We start from the raw sequence: 23,553 nt of genomic DNA, 5'->3' as shown, positions 1-23,553 counted from the left end.
GGAATTCAGCTCTTTTGTCAATGTTTGAACCAGGCTTTAATGAGGTCAGGGGTTGAGTGACCATGGTGAAACCCAAACTGAATTTCACTGAGCAGGTGCTGCTTGAAAGCACTGTTGATGACTGTACAATTCTTATGAATAAATACCTTTTTTGTCATTAATGAAGTTTGTGAAACTGCATCTTTACACACATAAAGCTCTTTTCTCTGAAACTGAAAGTAAGTCAGGAGATGAGGAAGAATCATCTTTTACGGTCTCAATAATGTTATCACCAATTAAATTCTAAGCTAATTCCTTAGAAAGCAAACCAATAAAGACCTTTATACCTCAACTGGATTGCAGATTGTCATGGGTTAACCTGAGTAACGAGGAGGTTTTGTGGTGTAATGGGTAGTATCTCTACCTCTGAGCTAGAAGTTCTAGTTTTGAGTTTCACCTCAAGACTTGATGACCAAGGAAGGGCAAACGTAATGCAGTCAAACAAGTTGACTGACCTACAAATTCTTTCAACGTACCAAGCTTGGAAGTAAGAATTGGAGAGAAATTCCTGGTCAGCCAAGCTTGATACAGAGTGGCATCCCTCAAGCTATAAGCTTCTGGCAACAGACTAGCAACCTGTTCCAGGAATAACTAGCTCTGGAAACAGACAAAAGTCTGCCTTAGTGCACCATTAGGTGTGGGAAGAGAACTAGAATTGGAATCTGCGTAACTACTGTTCTTCTTCTGGAGGACCCTACAACTGAAGCACAGCCACAGCTACTAGCGAAGAAAATGTATTCTTAGCTTCTTTTCTTCTATTATAAGCACGAATAAGTAATGAGGAATTGTATAGTTTCTGCATTTTGCTTCTTGGATACAAACAGAAATGATTGAAGCAGACAGCTGAAGATTATCAAAACTGCCAGTGTGCCATTCTCAATTGTAAGTAGCAACCACAAATTAGCTTACTAACAAAAACAGGTCTACAGGAATAAAGTGCTTGGAACGGAATCAGATGATGTGTGTCATTTTCAAGAAAAATGTGTTTCAATGAGATTGGAAGGAGCATTTCTAAACCAAAGTCAGAAAGGTTACAAGTTCCTGATTTCTTTAGAGAATTTGAGGATAGCAAAAATCCATTAATTTTCTATGAAATCCTTCGACCTGATTAAAGAGAGTTCCACTGATGAGTCAGTTCTGAGAAGTACCCCCCCCATCCCCACCCCTCACCCAAACCTCTCTGCCTTTCTTTGTTCCCTTAAAATACTTTTGAAAAGCTATCTCTTTGACCGAGGTTTTGGTCATCTGTTTTAATAATTCTGCGGCTCTGTCTTATGTTTGATAATACTTCTGTGAAACATTTTGCTACATTTAAAGGCACCATTTTATATGAAAGTTGTTGTTTGACAATGCATCATGTGATGTATTGATTAAAAGGTTCATAGCATCAATGTAAAATCTACACATCACCAATTTAATGGTGGATGTAGGAGTTCTACAGTTGATCTTACTAGCCCAGTAAGAGGGAAAACTATCCAGGATTCTGGCCTCATTGGCTTGAATTTTAGGAGCCACTAGGATGAAGGACTTGCGTTGAATAGGCTGGGCCTATAACTATTGGGGTTTAGAAGAAATGAGAGGTGTTCTGGTTGAAACATATAAGATCCTGAGGGGATATAAGGTCGATACAAAGAGAATGGTTCTAGAATATCTCAAGTCAAAACAGAGGACACAGTTTATAGAAACATTCAAAGAGGCATTTGGTCCATTGAGTCTGCACTGACCACCATCCCACCCATGCCCAACCCCCATATCCCTACATATTTTATCCATTAATCCCTCTAATCTACGCATCTCAGAACACAAAAGGGCAATTTTAGCACGGTCAACCAGCCTAACCCACACATCTTTTGACCCTGGGAGGAAGCCGGAGCACCTGGAGGAAACCCACACAGACATGAGGAGAACGTGTAAACTCCACACAGACAGTGACCCAAGCTGGGAATCAAACCCAGGTTCCTGGAATTGTGAAGCAGCAGTGCTAACCACTGTGCTATTGTGGCCCCCTTAAGAATAAGATGTCTGCCGTTTAAGTTAGAGATGGGGAGAAATTTTTTCTGAGGGTCATTAGTCTGTGGAATTCTCTTCCCCAGAAAACATTTGAGGCTGGGTCATTTAATTTATTTAAAGCTGTGTGAGATGGATAAAGGGGGTCAAGGGTTATTGAGGGTGAGGGATGGCGGGGATGGTTAGAGAGTGGAATTAAAACCACAGTAAGATCAGCAATGATTTTATTGAGTAGAGGAACAGGCTCGAAGGGCCAAATAGTTTACCCCTGTTCCTTAGTATTGTGTTAGTATGTTAGGCTTCCAAGAGTGCTAAACACGTGACGATAAGGTAAAGCTATGAGTAATTGATATGAGTTGTGTTTGACAAAGATTATTGATAGCTTGGCAGCAAAGTTGAAGGCGATGGAATAAAAGGGACAATGGTAGCATATACAGACATGATGGCATAGTGGTTGGCACTGCTGTCTCACAATGCCAAGGACCCAAGTTCAAATCTTGGCTTGGGTCTTTGTGTGGAGTCTGCACTTTTTCCCTGTGTTTACATGGGTTTCCTCCCGATGCTCCGGTTTCTTCCCACAGTCCGAAAGACATGCTGGTTAGGTGTATTGGCCATGCTCAATTCTCCCTCAGTGTATCAGAATAGGTGCCAGAGTGTGGTGACTAGGGGATTTTCACAGTAACTTCATTGCAGTGTTGATGTAAGCCTACTCATGACTAATAACAAACTTTACTTTTACTTTTATAATGTTGGCTGAGTCACAGATAAAAGTGGTGATGAACAGTTGTTTCTTGGTCTGGAGGAAGCTAATATAATGGGGTTCCCCAAGGTCTGTATTCATCTGGATTGTTGCTTTGCTTAATTTATGTTAATGACTGAGACTGAGGTGTGCAGATTACAACTTTAAAAATTGCAGATGGTACAAAACTTGGAAGTACTGTAAACTGTAAGGAGGAGAGTGATTGACTTCAAAAGGACATAGATAGGTTGGTGGAATGGGCAGGCACATGATAGATGGAACTTAATATGAGATATTCATATTAGTAAGAGGAACCAGGAAAGGCATAATAAAAATATAATTCAAGCGGGGTGTAGGAGCAAAGTCCTGAGGGCAAATCATTAAACATGATAGGACAAGGTTGAGAAAATGATTTATAAAGCATAAAGAATCAAAGGCTTTACAAATTGAGGCATGGGCCCTGATTTTACTGGAACGACCACCCGGGGCTCATAAGGTCGCATCCAGGGCCAATGGGGAATGCTGCTCTGTGAGCCTTGGGGGCGGTCGTACTGGTAAAATCAGGGCCACAAAATGCTGAAGAAAGGAAATTCATGCTGAACATTTAGAAAACATGGGTTTGGCCTCAACAGCAGAATCGTGTCCAGTTTTAGAAACCACACTTTTTCACGAAGAATGTGAAGGCTTTAGCGAGAATGTAGAAAAACTTTCTAAAGTGGTTCTGGGGATGAGCGACTTCAGTTACAAAGAAAGTTTGGCAAAGCTGGGCCTGTTTTCCTGAGAGAAGAGAAGGTTGAGAGGCAATTTGAAAGAACGTTCCAAAATCATGAAGGAGTCTAAACAGATTGGATCTGGGCAACTGTTCCCATTGGTGTTAACGTTGAGAACCAGGAGACACCAATTTAAGCTGATTGTCATAACAACCAAAGATGACATAGATAAAGGTTTTTTTTTCTCTTGCAGCGAGTAGTTAGAATTTGGAATGCACTGCCTAATAGTGTGGTGGAGGCAGGTTCAACTGTGCCTTTAAAAAGCAGGGTAATGTTGGGGGAGGGAAGAGGAGTGTGACTGGCTGAATAACCCTTACAGAGAGTCAGCATTGGCATGCCAGGCCAAATAATGTCCCTCTGCATTATAACCATTCTATAATTTAGTGATTCTGTTTGATTGAAGTGGGATGATGAGTGGGGGAGGGTGTGAGGCTACTGGTTCAGTTGTGAGGATCTAACATTTTATAGATGTATGCATGGGTGTTAACCACTCATGTGAGGTTATTTAACCTCTTCCAGTACTGCATCCAGGTCCTTGGCAGTGATAACTACTTGCACTTCAATGGCTGAGTCCTCACTGGGAATGGTAAGTGGGTTGTAGAGAGGTCAGAGCCAGGCAGGCCCTGTTAATTGGATGAGGGAAGTGGGGGTGATGGGGTGAGGGTGAGGCAAGGCAGTTATTATTAGCAGGATGTCTCTTTGTTTGGCCATGGTGTGTCCAAAAAGAGATCTCACCCCCACCCACAGCACACTGGAAAATCATCAAGTTTCACTGGATGGTCTCCCCATGTGGTGTTGGGTTCACCCAGCTGCTGGCAAAATGCCTGCATAAGTGGTTAAATCAAGCTCCCATTGGCAGCCTGTTGGCCAACTCTCCCACCATTTTCAAAATGGCATGGTAGCAGGAAGACTTGAACATGCCTCACAATTCTGTCAGCATCCTGCTTCACAGCTTGCCATGACGTTGATAAAATTCTAACTCTGAATCTGAATGAGGGAAATTAAATAACCACATTCCTTCAATTCTTGAATATAGCTCAAGTGCGCAAAACCATTTTCTGTAGTGAAATAAAATTTCGGAATTCTAGTGCTACTTTTGCAAGTAGCAACAAGAATAATTAGGAAAATAATAGCATTTCTAATATTCATTACTCCAAGAGACAGCCTTTAATAATTGGAAAAAGTAGTCTTGAATATTCTGAAGAGTCTGTAACCTCTTTCTCAGTTCCAAACATAGATCCAAAATCTCTAAACTGGTGAGATGTTAGTAAGCTTTATTCTTTGCATCTTGAAGTCAGGAAAAGGACACTAATTGCACAATCCTGCCTCTCAAGTCTTTCTACTGATGTTTGCTGAGATGAAAATCAATTTTGACAACAGCTACTAATTGGAATCAAGTAACACTGCTGAAACAGCAACAGTGGGGACAGGTCAATGTCTGATGTGTGGATAGATGAATGGCTGAGTACATCATCCAGCAGAGGGTCAGTGCAAACGCTATTGAAAAAAGGACAGCTATGCTGTGCTGTAAGAGGATAAACTATCTCTTCCATTCCACTAGGGTAAATCACTCTTCTCATCATTCTGAACTCACACACCTATCACACATCCACAGAGATTTCAGTCAATGCCAGCTCAAGGACATCACCGCTAACTCTCCTAAACACACCTTCAACTCCCCCGTGTCCTCATCCCATCTATAGCCTCACTCACCACCAACACATAACAGGCATCCTTATCATCTTTTTCCACCTTTTCCCCCCACCACGGTTTCTCCTCTTCCCAACCCACTAGGGCCATTTGTTGCATGTCTCAGATTGTCCTTTGACACTCTGCTTACCTTTGTTCTGCTATTTACACGTTCTGATCTCTTAATGTCTGCCATTGTCAACTTTGTTAGCCATGATCACCACCATTTATATTCCCTTTGTCTGTTTCTCTATGACAATCCCTGATCCCTTCTTGCCCTAATGGTATAAATATGTTGAGGACGCACCAAGATACGGCAGGATAAGGAAGGTTAAGAAGTTGTAGTTGCACAGTGTGGACACAAATGTTAAGCATTTGTAGATAACATACACTTCTGTAAACAAATTTCCACTTGTTTCACCCTTTCAGTTGCTCCTTTTGCTGATGAGTTGTGTTCCTGTCATTCTGAAATGGAAACTTGACTCCTGCACAAGATAAAGGCAGGGTACTCAGTCCAGTGAGTCCCCACTGTGCTCTGTGCAACTTTCCACCACATTGATGGTATTCCTTCACAATTACTGACCACATCAGTCATGCCTGTATCTCGATGGGAATTAGGATTAAACAGTATATAAGGCTGGCATCACAGATTCCAGTGATTGTCAGTGTGTTCTTCCTGCACATTTGAGATGCAGCTGGCCCCACATCCCAGCAGCTTCTGACACTATTCCTCAAGAGGTCAGCTCACAAAGGATGCTATAGAGTCAGGAGATATTAAACTTTGCCTTTTGCATCGTGAGATATGAGTGCAATGCTCACAGACTCCATGTGAAGATAGCAGGCTGTCCTCTATGAATCCAAACACTATGAGCAAATCCCGAGCTCATCTGCCTTGTTGAGATATCGCCTTTGCCTCATGGCTGATATCCTCTCCCTTGAGGACAACACGGCCTCATCCCATTCAATGTCCTTCTCATCAGAGGAAACATGCTGTTCCCCTCAGCTACTCGAGCAGTTCCTCTCCCTGTTGCAGTGCCAGGATAGTACCATCCAACTCAAGAACAGCTTCTTCCCTGTTGCCATCAGACTTTTAAATGGACCTACTTTATATTAAGCTGATCTTTCTGTACATCCGAGCTATGACTTTAACACTTTATTTTGCACCCTCTCCTTTCCCTTTCCCCTATGTACTCTATGAACAGTATGCTTTGTCTATATTGCACGCAAGAAATATACTTTTCACTGTGACCATAATTAATCAAATCAAATCAAATCAAATCAGGTTGTGTAGGCGCATGAGATCCTCTGTGGATTGTATTGCAGGGCTCCAGCAGACCAGTCCAGGCACTGGAACCTCAGCTTCAGCATTCCTATGGTCTGTGCCACCGAAGTGGAGTTGTAGTATGAGCCTCATTGTATCTTGTCTCTGCTGGAAACTATGGCCTCTGCATAGCCGCACCCTCACGGACCCAAGGAGCCAACCATGCAGCCTCTGTGACCCTGAAATATGTCTGTGATCTGAGGGTGTCTCAGACTGTAGGAGTCATGCACACTCCCTGGGAATTGACCACAATTCCCAGAATTGTGGATGCATTTGATGTGGTCGCAGAACAGCTGAAAATTCGGCAAGTGTAAGACCTTGCAGTTCACACAGTTCAAAGCTTGATGTTAGGGAGCTCTGAGTGCCACATGAGTGCAGTCAATGGCACTTTATACCCATGGAAAACTAAAGAAATGCATATTTCTGGCTTGTCTGGATCCTGGTCAAAATGAACAAAATCTGCGCCATTTCAAAGATTATGACCATGACCTCCTGGATGCAATAGTATACAAATTCCCAGAGGTGGAGCCCTGGGAGGATCCACTCGTGAAAAAATTGAGCACCACAGTCACTGTTGGTAGAATTGGCAGTGGATGCCCTCCAAGTCCCTTTGGCGCCAAATCCTGTAGCAGCCAATAAACGTAACCAACCAGTTCTGTGAACATGCATGGTGTTTGGTGACACTGGTTCTCAGACATCAGCATAATGCTGGTTGTGATTCCCATTCTTGCCTCCCACTTAAATTTCCTGCCCCGCTACACTACTTGACCAGTGTAGCGGGGTGGGAAAATCACACCCGACATTTTTAAAAATCTCAAATTCACTACCTGAAGAAATAAGGCTCAACACTTTTTAATGTTTGTTTTCTTTCTGGCTGTGAGAGGTAGATTAGCAAACTTTAAAATCGGTAACAATGTTAAAAAACTGCTTAACAGCTTGCCAGTAAGATTGGCCAGGCTGATGTAGCCAGAATGAAGCAGTTACTAATGGGTTGATGTGTTGCTGTAACAAGTGGCAGCATCTTCAGATGAGGCAACGAAATAACTTGAAAGCAAAAAGCAATTATTTTAAATTGCTGAAAATGTCTTAATATATACTCACGTTCTGTTGTGAATGTAATATCACCGACCCCGACACTAGCAGGCCCTTAATGGTGAATGACTCAATCAGGCACATTAAGTATATCCTGTACTTTGCAAAAAGTGTTTCAAATCTCCCAGAATGGATTTGGTAAGATGTGCATGCTGGAGTTGCATGGCATAATCATATCCCTTTATTGACTCCGGCAATTCAAAAGCACTTAGAACAAGTAACATGGTAATGAAATAGAAGTATGGTGACCCATCTGCCTCAGTTAGAGTAAATACAGGAGGGCATTCTATTTCCATTTTGATTTAGAAAACACTTAACACCATTTACATTGCAAATTGAGAGAATGGAAAATGAGAAAAGGTTAGGCAATGTCATAAGAATAAGGATCAGAGATTTCTCATAATAGAAATAAAATCTGTCAAGGAGAATCCTTTATTTATATTCAGTCCTGGGGTGTGAATGTCTCTAGCAAGGCCAGCATTTGTTGCACATCTCAAATTGCCCTTACTGAAACAGGAGAAGAATAACCAAAATATGACTGCAGGAATTCTCAACTATGAAGCTGTTATTTTGTCCCATTGGTAATGCCATGATACTGCTGAGTGATGCAAATTTAAACTGTAAAATGAATCTTACCTCATCAGCCTGGCAATTAACTTTTACAGGATCACTTTGGCCACCCATTTTACCTGCTGCCCGATATTATTTTCCATTAAATTCAGTGGAATGGAAAATCAGGTTGTGTGTGTAAAACAGGCAATCTCATCTTGCCAGCTTCCTGCTGGGTGGATTATGTCAAAAATCACCAATTGTATCCCCTCAGCATACCTCGAGTAAAATCAAGCTGAGGTAACATGCAACCTCTTTCAAACATCCTCTTCCTTGAGTATGATAAGCTTTGGCACAACCGAGTGAAATACAAGCTGACAGGACAGGGTTGACCACACCTAAGTGCTCTAACTGAGTATGAGGAGAAGGCTTGAGAGCTCAAGTGGTACAGAGCCAATAGTGATGGGGAACTTGGTCTTGGCCATCAACCTAGTAAGAATTCCTCCATTCAATGCAAATCTTAGGGACGAATATACCTCCATTTTGGAGGCAGCCAATGCTGTTATCTGCACTCTCCTTTCTCACTTGCAGGCATCTCCAGGAAGACACCAAGGCAGGAGGAGGAGGGGAAGTGGGGGAGAAACCCTTCTCTACTCCTATTCCCATTAGCAGTCCAGGAAGGAGCCAGGAAGAGAAGACTCCACACTATTCAAAGTGTCACAATGTTCACTTGCACCATCCACCAGCTCAGGTGCACACACCTCAGTGGATTTTTGTATCATTTGGTTTCAGTTTATCTCTAACCAGAGTTGGCCTATTGGTTATGTGGACTGTTTATTTATTGAGAATATTAGAGATAAGATCTATGCTGGTAACTTGTGTAATCCTTTTACAGCAGTGTACATGTGTGATGATATAGGTGAGATGGAAGTGTAGTGTATTAAGGTTAATATTTTATTAGTTAATGAACAATTTTTTTTGTTAAAAGTTAATTGACAATCCTGAAAGTTTGTTCATCCACATCTCTAAACAAAAAAATAAAGTTATGGTCTGTCAATCCAGAGTTCTTCTTCGGGGTTCTGACTGTTCAGTAGTTACATTTAGCTTGGATTGTAACACCTCTTTTATCTCTTCTCTTATTAGCCCCTCTGGATGGAGGGGCTACCTTCACTAAATAAAACAATCATCAACTAATTGTAGATAAATTATTGGATTATTTTGTCTGAATGTGCGTTCCGACAACATTCTGACAGTAGAACTGAAGACTTGTGACACAGAATAAGTCGTGCCTCTGGACAATCTGTTCCACTACAGCTACAACACTGGCATCTATCTGACAATGTGGAAAATTGTCCAGATATGTCCTGTCCAAAAAGCAGATCCAATCCAATCTGGCAGATTTCCAACTCATCAGCTAATTCTTGATCATGAACAAATGATCAAACATGTTGTTCTCAGTGCTATCAACTGACACTGGCACAGCAATAAGCTGCTCACCAATTCTCAGTTTTGCCTGAGGCACTTGGCTCCTGCTTTCAGTACAAAAATGGACAAAAGAGCTGAAGTCAAGAGAAAGTTAGAGGGACTGCTCTTGACTTCAGGACAGCGTTCGATCGAGGCATCAAGGAGCCCCAGCAAAATTGAAGTCAATGAGAATGAGATGGAAAGCTCTCCACCGATTGGAGTCATACCTTGCACAAAAGAAATTGATTTCGGTTGTTTGAGGCCAATAATGTTAGACACAGGACATAGTTGCAGGAGTTCCTCAGGCCCAAGCATATTAAGCTGACTTTCTTCCATCATAAGTAGGAAACAGGGATGTTCACTGTGATTGCAACATTCGGTGCAATTCGCAATTACCCAGATACTTAAGCAATCCATGCCCACATGCAGCAAGATCAGCACAACATTCAGATTTGGATTGATAAGTGGTAAATAACATTTATATCACACAAGTGCTAGGCAATGACCATATCCAACAGGAGGCAATCTAACTATCTCCCCTTGATATTCAATGGCATTTCCATCATTGAATCTTCCACTATCAACATTCTGGGAGCTATTATTGACCAGAAACTAAACTAGACCAGCCACATAAATACAATGGCTACAAGAGCAAGTCAGAGGCTGAGGATTCTGTGGTGAGTAACTCACCTCCTGACTATCAAAAGCCTGTTCATCATCTACAAGACACCAGTCAGGAGTATGATGGAATACCCTGCACATGGTTGTATGGATACAGCTCTAATAATGCTCAAGGAGCTTGTCACCATCCAGGACAAAGGAAGCCACTTGGTCAGCACACCATCCACCAATTTAAAACTTAATTTCTTCCACAGTAGAAAACTGCAACAATCTGCCAAGCGGCCTTCAATAGCACATTCCAAACACCCAACTTGTACTACCTAGAAGAAGAAAAGTAGCAGACATACGGGAACATCACCAAATGTAAGTTTTTCTCTAAGTCACTTTCTATCCTGACTCGTAAATATTTCACTGTTCCTTCACTGTCACTGGGTTAAAGCCCTGGAACTCCCTTCCTAACAGCATTGTGGGTATACATACACCACATGGACTGTAGCCATTCAAAAGGTGACTCACCAAGACATTCTCAAGAGGGAATAGAGATGAGAACTAATATTGAACTAGCCAGCAACATTCAGTTTCCATGAATGACAAAAAAAACCTCAGCCTTGATTCCTCAATCATTTGTCCTGATATTGGGCATGAATAGAAGTAGACAGGCAGTCAAGCCATTTTACACTGATGACTGGCTTGCTGGTATCACCCCACACCTGAGCAGAGAGGCCTTGTGGTGCAGCGGTAGCAATCCTACCGCAGGACCAGAAGTTCCGGGTTCAAGTCCATTGCCAGGACTTGTTGGCTATGGAAAGAGCATTCAAGGCGGTTCAGTGGGATGATAATCAGCTTGGAAATCCTTCCACCACTTCCCCCGTTATTTCTGAATTGGGTAAAAAACTAGTGTGGATGTGAAGGTAAACTAAACAAACAAACCCCTAAACCGTTTCCTGCAAATGCAATCAGGAGCAGAATTGTTCCCCATCTGCAAATGGCAAGTAATTTGTTACAATCATTCAAAGGCCAATTAAGGCCAATGATCAGAGGAATTTTCAGTCAGGCTGTGAGCTCCCTGTGGCATCATGAACATAAAAGTTGCCTGGAGGCCACCTCCCAGAAGCAGAGAAGGGGCAAGTGCTTGTGTACCTTTGAGGCCTGCCACATCTCTACCTACCTAGGCAGACTTCCTCGTTCTTCCTTTCCTGCAATGGCAGGCTGCAGCTCCTGCCATGAGAACCTGCCTGCCCTCCCTAATTGGACAGTGAGCACACGCTAACCACAAATTGGCCAATCCAGACATTAATCATGGTCGAGTGTCTGTTCGCAACACAGCGGCATTAGGATTTGCTTTTGATCCCAATGCCAGAATCCCAAAGCAAAAGATAAAATTCTGCCTCAATATTCCCAAACTCCATACCTACCCTGTTTCATTGACTACCACATTGCCCTAATTACCAGAATGCAAAATTAAAAGCCAATACGTCCTAATGCAAGTTTATAAATGAAATAACGCCAATTTGTTTATGCATGTCAACTAATCACCTTTGTACATTTTGGTTTGCCTGTCTTTCAAGCCTCCTTGCCTATTCTAACCATCCTATTCAGTGTTACCCCAGTAGCTGCAACTCAGCTGGTGGAAGATTGCTGACTTTCAATGGAGGGAACTGCAGATGGCCCTAGGTGGTCCTTGAAAAGCTCTGTGTAAAAGAGCTGGCTTCCGACTGTACCATCAGGGTGTGGAGAGCAATGAAATTTACTTTTTTATTTGAAGGATAATTTGTCTATTAATTTGTGTTTAATTTACAATGATTCTGATGCATGTTGAAGTAAAAGGTACAAAAAGCGGAATCTAGTTGGTAATTTCTTCATTTGGGGATCATTCAGTAACTTCGCACCTCCTTCCCCAACATCACCTCCCCCCACCAAACGGTGAGCTGGCACCTGTGCTTTTTACTTGTCTCTCCTGGCCTGGCCTTGTGCACTTGTGCCCTCTGTCTCACAACTTGGAAAATCCCATTTCTATGCTATCCCTTTGAGTACACATAGTGCCTGTATTTGAAATGACGGATACAGGAGTGACATTGGGTAATAGCGTTGTGACTTAATCTTAACTGTCTCCTTGCTTTTTCACAATTACCCAGCAGATTACAGCTTTTGGCTATTGAAAATGAAAAAGAGACAGGTTGGTATATGGAGTGGATGAGGAGAAAGTGAGAGGCATATGCTTATGTCATCTGTAACTTGTATGCCAGGAGAAGGTAACAGATGACGCGGGGTGTGGATTACATGGGTGAGGATTAGATGCGAACAAAACATCAGTTTCAATAAATTCAGCCCCACTGGTGACCACTGCCTTAGCAGTGATCTTCCCGTAATTGTCAGGATTATTTTCTCCACAAGGTCAAAACGTTGATGGATGCTTGTCCCCCTCCAGTTAGTTCATACTGTTTTCACTTGTACACCACCTTCTCCTGAGCATGTCATGCAACCTGCTTGGATGATGTGGCTGTCATGATTGAATAGCTGGCAGTAAGTACAAGCTGTGAAACATGAATGTGTATCTTTGAGCAGTGCCAAATGTGCATATTAATACAGGTTTGAGTCATGATTGATAAAGATTGTTGGGAAGTGAGTGATGTAGTGTGGTGAATTGAGCAGTGGCTGAGGCTAGTGGTGCAACTGATAGGATTTGGAATTCGAAAATGCATCCATTGACCTTGACCGCTCGGGTGACGTTATTGAACTTCTTCCAGCTCTCTGTCCAGGTTCTTGCAGCTACACAGTTGGCATTGACCTCAGTGGTGATTGTTCTCACTGCCTTCTCTTCATGTGGCTGAAGAGTATCCTGCCCTCTTAAGGATACAGAACATCTGCTGTAAATGTCATATACAATTATAATCTTATCTAATACTGAACATGACAAATACTAAAACACTTTTTGCTGTAAATTATTCTGTAAAATTTTAATCCAAAAAAAAGAATTTGTTCATATGCAGGAGCTATATCTTTCAGTGTCAAAGGTAATTCTCTTGATTCAATTCAATTAATCAACTATGCACAATAAAATAATTCAATATAAAGGCACACTACTGAAATGGATTGATTCGTCTATAAATGTGAACCTAATTTGTTTAGTTAATTATGACTAGTTTCAATCTATTTTCCAATGTAAGTTGCTCATTTATAATGATGCCCTGTCCATAAAATGAAGATTCATAGGTAGTAACAAGTTAAAGGCTGTTGACATCTTCTTCTGATGTACTGTAAATTGCCATATTTATAACAAAGACTGAAATCTGGTCACAAAACATGTCAGAGAAGTGAAATAAAAATTGAATCATAACCTGACAAGTGATGAAAGAAAGAGCTGAATTATAAGAATTATAAGAAGCTCCTTTGTGCGCCTGGCTCCACAGAGAATAATATGTTTCTGGTACTTTGTTCAATATTCAGGTATGAGCCTTTATGTAGTGAAGACTTTAAGCCTCCATCATCCTGCAGTCAGATAGCCTAAAGAATGGGATTTCAATTAGCAGGACAATACACAACAACACACACAACCACACATACCATTTTGATGACCCAAGAAGGTATGTCTCTTGGTCAGCAGTCAGCAGAGTGCCAAGGAGAGGGGCATCCTGAGGGTACACTGAGATCTCCTCATTATAGTAGAGGGGTCTGCTCAAGGACATTACTGACCAATAATCACCTTAGTGCAGTTGATTTAGAGGCTGGAGTGCAGTCTGCAATTTTGTAGATGAACGCGAAGATGAAAGTGGAGAGGGTGAAAGATCTTGTACCAATGCCATTTTTCTTCATCTTGCAAGCCAAAAGGGAGTTGAACAATCAAGTGACCAAGATGGCATGCTGCAAAATGGGCTGACACAGCATACAGTACTGATATGATTCGATGCATGATATGGCCAGAATGTCAATCCTCACGGATGCTGGAAATGGAGTAGTGGGAGTTAACCACAGATAGAAATGTTGAAATGCTTTCACCCTAAGTTCAGGGAATGTGTGCCAATGCTCCCATTCAACCACCTTTAACTACTGAGATAAGCAGTTATCTCAGTACTTAGACAATAGTAACAACTGTTGATTAGGATCTTTGCTCATCAGCATAGAATCATAGACCCCCACAGTGCAGAAAGAGGCCCTTCGGCCCATCGAGTCTGCACTGAACACAATCCCACCCAGGCCCTACCCCCATATCCCTACATATTATACACACTAATCCCTCTAACCTGTGCATCCCTGGACACTAAGGGGCAGTTCCTTAGCATGGCCAATCAACCTAACCTGCACATCTTTGGACTGTGGGAGAAAACTGGAGTACCCGGAGGAAACCCACGCAGACACGAGGAGAACATGCAAACTCCACACAGACAGTGACCCAAGCCGGGAATCGAACCCAGGACCCTGGAGCTGTGAAGCAGCAGTGCTAACCACTGTGCTACCGTGCTGCATCTTTTCCAATATCTTCCACAGGGTCAGCAGTAGAGGGACAGGAGTCCACACACACAGAATAATTTCCAGTGGACTGAGAGGGAGAAGATACCTTTGGTTAATGCACCATCATATTTTATGAGCACACCCTCCACCAGCACAGACACTTATACTTCAGCACATTATTTGAGACGGTGGAACAGGATGAAGAACACATCACTTCAGAGCTTCATGATTCAGGGGAGGTAAAATCAGCAATGGCAAGTACCAGATAGCAAGGGCAGATGCAGAGATACAAAGCCATGGAAATCATGAAACAAGTGTTTTTACCTGGAGAAACAGTGTGAGATATGCCCACGTCTTAGCTGAGGCCGTTCAGGGTCATAGGATGAGAAGAGACGTCCATTGATCTTCTGCACTATAATGACTCTGCTCATTCCTTGAAAAATCATTTGTTGCATTCTCTGAATGGATACAGGAACAGCACATTGATATGTACGGAGTGTATACTAGCCTCAGCAACATTAACCAGTGTAATGTATCATGTAGCAGTGGAAGAGAAAATGGATACCCATTTTGCTGGCCCTCTGTCCTCTTTATCCATTTTTTTTCCAGATTACATGCCTATGGGGATGGAGGGGAGGAGAAATTGAAGGAGTGTTTAGCTGTGACGGTCGAGATATTGCCGGGTACCTTGATAGGCTACCTGATCTTTTCCTACCCAATCATTTCATACACTCAATTGAGTTTGATTCTGCTCTTATCCAGCGCAATCATTTTTAGCAAAGATCATTGAATTCTTAAGAGCTGAAACCTTGGTTGATATTTCAAAAATATGAATTATATCTTTATTTCTTCTCGGCTGATATCAGCTAACACAAAACAGATCAAGAGTCAAACTTAGGCCTTAATTGTCTCTGTGGTGCAAGGGCAATGTTCTTACTTTTGAACCAACGGAATTAATTTTTCTTGCCAAAAGAAATAAAGGCTACACATATTTGTTGACGTGACGAAAGCGGTAGGGATTATAAGTGACATTAATGATGCTTGGAAGAGATGTTTTCAGACATAGATCAAAGTCAAGTGATTTAAAAGAACTGGTCGGAAGTAGTTCAAAAACAACTCAAAGTATTTCATTGGAAAAATGTCAAGACAAGATTAAAATTATTTTCACACAGAGGATCACTGGTACATGGAATGAGCAATATTTTGTAAATTAGTTATTTTGCAAGGGTAGGGAAAAGGTGGAGAAATTGGATGAAAGTAGAAAACTTCAGTTGTAGAGCTACAATAACTCAAATTTCTCTTTATTTACTGTAATTGATGTGAGGAAGCAGAAGACAAGGAAACACAGCTGTGAAACCAAAAGTGGCTGTGGCAGATGGTGAAGTATGTTTTTATGAGTGAAATGAGGAATGGTCATTATAAATTCTCTAACCTTTCCTAGTTCTGGCAAAAGATCACTAATCTGAAACATTAACGCTGCTCCTCTTTCACACATACTGCCTGACCTCCAAGTATTTCAGCATTCAGAAAAAAGAAACCCGACTTTCACCCCTTACAACGGAACTGCTTTGTGGGGCTAACAGTTGTGAGAGACAGCTGTGATGTCATAAGAACGTCCACCACTTATTTGTGTGCAAAACTGTCTTGGGTAAGAAAGGCAGATCACCCTTATTCTTTTTAGCAGGTGCAAAGTGAAATACCTAAAATTAAATCCAGAATACATAGGGTAAGTAAATCACAATGGTGGAAAAGTTATGAAAGAACCACTGTTAAGTGAATATTGATTGTGCAATTGAAGTGACTGCTAATCCTTATCTTAAATGAGACATAGCTTTTGTCACCGGCATTGTTAGGAGCATGCACCTTTCAGTTTAACTTACTGCACAATGTGTATTTGATTTATTATCACGTAAAGTATTGTTTCTTGCACTATACAGACAAAACATATCATTCATTGAGTACATAAGGGAGAAGGAAAGCATAGGGTGCAGAATATAGTGTTGCAGTTACCAATACGGTGAAGAGAAAGATCAGCTTAATGTATGATAGAACAATACAAAAGTCTGATGGCAGCAGGGAAGAAGCTGTTCTTAAGTTGGTTAGTATGTGTTTTCAGACTTTTGTATCTTTTTCCTGATGGAAGAAGGTGGAAGACAGTATGCCCAGCGTGCGTGGGGTTCTTGCTTATGTTTTCCCAAGGCTGCAGGAAGTATAGACGATCAATCGATGGGAGACTGGTTTGAGTGATAGACTGGGCTACGTTCACAATCCTTTGTAGTTTCTTGTGGCCTTGGTCAGAGCAAGGGCATACCAATCTGTGATACAATCAGATAGGAAAAGGTGAAATTAGAGGGTATGCTGCAGACAGCTTGCAAGAAATTGCCTCGCTCTGGCACCATCTTTTTTCAGGAAAAGCATTTTAATTGAGCTTTTCTTTAGTGAGCATGAGGTTGTTTATAGTCAGGTACCAGATGTTCAGAAATTATCCTGTTTTTGATAATGCAGTTTAAATCTTTAACATGTTCTAGCCTTTTGAACATAGACCTTACGAAGTTACTATCTTCTCTGGGTGGCAGGTAGCTGTTCCTGCTCGGATACTATAGTGGTCCCATTGAAGTCTCTTCTATTTATAGCAATAAATTATTTTGCTGCTCCTAGTATTGGCGTTATTCACTTCCTGTGTTGCCAGGGAAATTGTTGCCAGTAACCCACTGAGAGTTCAGTGAAATCCCCAACTAATTCTTATCATGTAGTTTGAAATTCATTCCTCCCTCAATATTAAACCAAAGCCAGCAGGAAAATCCACCCAATAATAACTGTCCTTGACCTTGGCTGAAAGTCCCAGCAGCTCTTCAGAACTGGCCTTAAGGGAAAGATATTCAAAAATGTGTTGTTTCCAGTTAGATAATGTACTAAATATTATCTTGTCTCTAAATTATAACAGTTGATATTAAATGTTTGTTTCTAAACGATGTAGTGGTATATATGGGTGTTGTCAAGATGATGCATTACGGTAATTAACAATTTACAAGTCACTGCATTCCATCTGGATGACAAAATGATGTATCTAACATGATGTCTCCAAATATATTTTTAATATTATTGGAAGCATGTTACTGCCACTGACTAGCTTATCAGTTATGCTCGAGTGGAAATACAATTGCAGTCTTAAGCTGTACTGTAATTAAATGCAATTTGTGCTGCAGATGAATTCTTGAAACAGGATTAATTGAAGCATTATGGATTAATGCCTGACACATTGTTAAAATATCTCCTCCAGCACTAAAGTTGAACAATGCAAGAGGCTGAAGTGATAACAGGTCACATGCCAGTACATCGCTGGTTCATACTTTGCAGGATTTCTTTTCAAAACTAAGTTTTTGCCTTGGATGTAAGCTGCCTTCAGAAATGGGTGGCCATAAATCAAATTCAACAAAGGTGGTAATGCTTAACATTTAAAAGGAATCAAATTTGCTGAGTTGATCAAAGCAGATTACAGATTACAAAATACTAGTTTTGCCACCATTTTGTGTTGAGCTAGACCTAAACTTCATTAGAATCTTACAGCACAGAAGAAACCAACTGGCCCAGTGTGCCTTAACTCTCAGAAAGAGCTATCCATCTAGTCCCAACACCCCTTCCTGCCCCATATCCTTTTAACTTTTTCTCAACTCTACTGTCACCAACGTCACAGCTGAAACATCACCATTCTTGGCACCAAAAAAACTTCTCACCTAACATGTCCCTCCTTTTTGTTGAAGATTTTAACTTAATGTTCACTATTTGCAGACTCAGTGGTCAGCAGAAATATTACTTATTAGCAAACTACAAAATTTTGAATACTTCTTCAGATGTCCTCTTCACACCTCCAGTAAAGAGAGCCCCAATTTTCTGAGTGTCTTATTTTAAAAATCCTTCCATTCTTGGTATGACCTTAAATCAATTTCTTCCTTACATCATTCTGAAAATAGGGTGTCCAAAAGTGGATACTATATTTTAGCAATGGCCAAATTAATGGTTTCTGTTATAGTTTAGAATTACCTCTTTGCTTTTGAAATCAATGGAAATTAAAATCCAAAACAGGCTTTGACAACCTCTTCTGACAAGAAAATTGTGCTTCCAAATTAATAGTGGCCATTTTGCAATCCTAGTGTTCCTATTGAGAAAGCTCATATGATTTTTAAAATCTTTATTAACATATCCTCATATGTTTATAAATGTGTACATGAAACCCTAATGGTGCTAAATTGGGCTTAGTAGCCATTGTTTGGATGCCCTTTTGGAAAGGTGGGCAGGTGGAAAGGTGGGTAGGTGGGCAGGGTTCATAAGAGTACCATCTGTTGGAAAGAAGCACAGCAAACAGATCATTGTGCCAATCAGCTGATTTGATGCCACCAATGATAGTTTGGAACTGAACACTCCAGCCAACATCTTCTTATAATCTGACACAGTTGAAAGGTGTCAGCAGCAGGAGAGACCTCTCAACAATGTTATTTAAAGGCATTATATAATTATATGTTGTTGCTGTTGAATCTTCAATTATTTACACGTTAATTGCTTTTGTTATCTTCTGGCAGTTGCTACAAATCTACATTGATGTTTCAAATTGTAAAAGTCTAGAAGAAGTGTAGTACAGTGCTGAAGGACATTACGCTGACTTTAAGGCTTATGTAGAAATCATTTGCTTTTAGACATGGATGTACTAATAGGCATCCCCCTTGACATACTGTATGACTGAGAGAAGAACATAGGGCATGCAGAACAGAGCAAGCTGGGCAAAGCACATGGGACTGCAGCTAATTTCTTGAGATGGATAGAAAGCTGGTTAGCAGATAGGAAGCAAAGAGTTGGCATAAATGGTTTTTTTTCTGATTGGCAGTCAGTGACGAGTGAGGTTCCACAGGGATCTCAGCTGGGATCCAAACCGTTCACATTATATTTTAACGATTTGGAAGCGGGAACTGAATGGATTATCACCAAATTTGCAGATGGTTAGGTGGAAGGGTGAACTGTGAGGAGGATGCAGACATGCTTCAGCGTGGTTTGAACAGGCAGTGTGAGGGTATATGCAGTATAATCTGGATAAATGTGAGGTTATCCGCTTTGGTAGCAATAATAGGAAGACAGATTATTACTTGAATGGTGTAAATTAAGAGAGGTGGATACTCAAAGAGACCTTGGTGTCCTTGTGCATCAGTCGCTGAAAGTAAGTGCACAGGTACAGCTGGCAGTAAAGACGACAAATGGTATGTTGGCCTTCATAGCAAGAGGATTTGAGTATAGGGATAGGGATATTTTGCTGCAATTGTATAGGGTGTTGGTGAGGTCACATCTGGAATATTGCGTGCAGTTTAGGTGTCCTTATCTGAGAAAGAATGTCCTTGCTATAGAGGGAGTACAGCAAAGGTTTATCAGGCTGATTCCTGGAATAGCAAATTTGTCATATGAGGAGAGACTAAATTGGTTAGGATTATAGTCACTGGAGTTTAGGTGAGTGAGAGAGGATTTCATAGAATTCTAACAGGGTTAGACAGTGTAGGTTCAGAAAGAATGTTCCCGATGGTGGGGGAGTCCAGAACCAGCATCATAGTTTGAGGATAAAGGATAAACCTTTTAGAACAGAGGTGAGCAGAAATTTCTTCACCCAGAGGGCGATGAATGTGTGGAATTCACTACCAAAATGTAGTTGAAGGCAAAACATTGTCTGATTTCAAGAAGAAATTAGATATAGCTCTGGGGTTCAAGGCGTCAAGAGATATGGAAGGGGAATCAGGATATTGAATTCCATGGGCAACAACGATCAACAAGAATGGTGGAGCAGGCTCAAATGTCCGAAAGGCTACTCCTGCTTCTGGTTTCTATTTTTAGCTGCTAGAATAGGGAGGAACAGAACATGGAGAAAACATTTAGCTAAAGGCCATACATGCCCAGGATGTTCATGGCGCAATATTATTATTTGAGTCTAAGTGAGAAACAATGAGGGGAATATCTATGAATCAGTAAGGGTATCTTCACTGAAGTCTGGCACCTGCTGCAGACTTGGCTGAAATCTCAAGGAGAGCAAAGACTGTATTACCCATTGCTGTGAAAGTGACTGTGGTCATTAGCTTATATGAATCAGGCTCTTTGTAGGCTGATGTTGGATATATTAGCAACATCTCACAGTCTGCTCTCAACTACTGGAAGTAATTGGGGCTCCATATTCCAAGAGAACTAGCTACATTTCATTCCCTCTTGTTAGAGAGAACCAGGCAGACTGTGTTTTGATTGATTTCCCCAAGGTGCAGACTGCACACACATTATGCAATGGGTGCTGCATGTCAACTCTGTCCTATATCTAAACCAAAAGAGATTCCACATGTTAAATCTGCAACCAAGATGTGACTGTAGGTTGTGAATCATGCAGTCAATACCTGATGTCCTGGCAGCAGGCATGATGGCCACATTGTGCCAGCTGAATTTAGCCCAACATAACAACCAAAGGATAGCTAATGGATGGCAACGGCTATTCACTGATGACATGGACGTAACTCATTCACATGTATACAGAGTGGAAGCCAATTCTGCCACATGAGATGTGATGGAGCAGACCATACGAATGTTGAACTGATTTGAGTGATATACCGGTAACTGCAACCCAATTTCCCCATAACAACGATGTCAACCTTACCATCTCTCTCTCTCTCACTGACCATCACACCACTTACCTGGCCACAACAGAAAAATAAAAGTCACGCAAAATAATCACTCCAAATCAAATTTATAAATCAAGTCATTCCATATTGCATAAAAGCATAAACTAACCACACTTGAGCAAATCCTTAAAGCCTATCTTCCATGTGATTTTTTTTCTGCTCCTACGTAGTGGCAACAGCATGGAAAGCTGTTGACTTCCAGTGGAGCACTCTGTAAATGACCTTTGGGATTATTTCAAGCCACCATTAGCCCAAAAGGGTCAGCTTCAAACTGGCACCATCTCGGCCTTGAGGAACAGCTCCTTTGGATGGCTAGCTGACAGGAAATGTCTGGGGCACTGGTGGGGTTGGTGGAGAAATGCTTATGCTTCACAGTGCCACTACAATTCTACCGGGTTGCCAGCTCAGCAATTCAATGACTGGGTTCACAAGTGTTCTCATGAAACTGCCTACCAGCTCCATGCTGGAGACGATGTTCTCCAATCTCTGCACAGAGCTCTGTGCAAAGTTGGTGCTTTATTCCTCCTGCAGACTTTCTGGCAGGTTTTCCAATGCACCAAGCATTTTGTTGTGTACACTCATCAGCCTTCTTCTGTAGGTTGCCTCATTGAATTCCTCATCTGAGTCCTCTGCAGCAGATCACATGTGCAACCTCAACTTCTAAAAGCTGGTACTTGTGCTATCCTTGCTTGCTGCCAAATTGAAATGAACTTTTTATCAGCGACTCACCATGAGCAGATCCAGCCTGTAATTCTCCCTCTAAGACACGCACATGTCAGCATCTGCATTGGTGGCTGCGAACATAAATTCAAGTGATGATGCTGTCTCTTCATCATCATCTCTGCTTGGTGTTCTTCCACTGCTTGGTTAGATTACACATCTTGGATATTTTAAAGGAAAAAGGCAGAAGGGTAAGCAATATGAGCCCTGTGGGGACATCATAAACCAAAGTTACTGAATGATCCCCAAATGAAGAAATTACCAACAAGATTCCACTTTCTGTAGCTTTTCAACATACGTCAGAACAATTGTAAATTAAACATAAATTAATAGACAAATTATACTTCAAATAAAAAGGTAAATTTCACTTAGAGATACATTTCTTGCAAACATAATGATTTGCATCACCTGCAGTCCAAATGTGACACTGGATAGCTACACTGTTCCACAATATTCTGTTCTTTATTCATGCAGAGTAGATCAGGACTCCTGTCTGACAACAGTGGTCACCTTCAAGCTTCACAGGTATGATCATCATCTGCAAAATACACTTCCAATAATTCCCTTTCTCTGGAACACCACTTTCCTGATGGTTAATAGCTTTCCAAAATTTGTTTTTAACCAACTAACCAATCACACCTCAGTTCACATTATGGTCACTTCTCGGAAATTACACATTTATGTAGCATCTCCGAGCTATTCACACAACTTTCCAGGTTTTAGATCTTCCTACCCAGCTTGCACAGTACCTCAAGGGTTCCTTGTCTCCTTTTGTGCCAAAGAGACAAGTCGACATCTACAGTCATGGTTAGGGAACTGGAGAATTGCAAACATTCCTATTCAAGAAAAGGTACAAAGATAAACCAGCAACTACAGCCAGTCAATTTAACCTCGTGGTGGGAATGCCTTTAAAAACAATAAATTGGACAAGTGTGAACATACATACAAACAAAGAACAGGAATAGGCCAATGCGCCTCTTGAGTCTGCTTTGGCTGCTTTTCAATAACATAATGGCTGATCTGATTGTGGATATTCTCACCTATCCCTGGTAATCCTTCTTGGTCAAGAATCTCCCTCTGCCTTAAAAATATTCAATGACCCTGTATCCACCAGTCTCTGGAATAGAGAGTTCCAAAGAGTCAGAGAAAGATTTTCTCCTAACCTCGTCTTAAATGGAAGATCTAGTCTATCCACCCAAGGAGAAACATCCTTTCAGCATCCGGCCTACCAAGCCTTCTCATGATTTCATGTCATATGAATATTCTATGTTTCAAAAAGGTAACCTCTCATTCATCTGAACTCCAATGGTTATTACTAGTACTAATAAAACTGCAAAATTACTAAATTACTTGATTTTTAAAGATAAACATGTAAAATACTCACCAATCACTTACCTG

The 23,553-nt window shown here is 41.2% G+C and overlaps 1 long non-coding RNA gene across 1 annotated transcript; it reads right to left on the bottom strand.

The window, feature by feature from the left end:
- Positions 1 to 16,970: 16,970 nt before the first annotated feature.
- LOC145343455 (uncharacterized) lies at positions 16,971 to 23,026 on the bottom strand. Its single transcript, XR_013886708.1, has 3 exons — positions 22,564 to 23,026; positions 22,165 to 22,315; positions 16,971 to 17,055 (listed from the first exon to the last, which is right to left on the bottom strand). It is a non-coding gene; the product is annotated as an uncharacterized LOC145343455 (long non-coding RNA).
- Positions 23,027 to 23,553: the final 527 nt, after the last annotated feature.

The sequence above is a fragment of the Carcharhinus amblyrhynchos genome, chromosome 5 (assembly GCF_965287045.1).
Source record: "Carcharhinus amblyrhynchos chromosome 5, sCarAmb.v2.hapA, whole genome shotgun sequence".
Lineage (NCBI taxonomy): Eukaryota > Metazoa > Chordata > Chondrichthyes > Carcharhiniformes > Carcharhinidae > Carcharhinus > Carcharhinus amblyrhynchos.
This window is presented reverse-complemented; position numbering and strand designations above follow the sequence as displayed.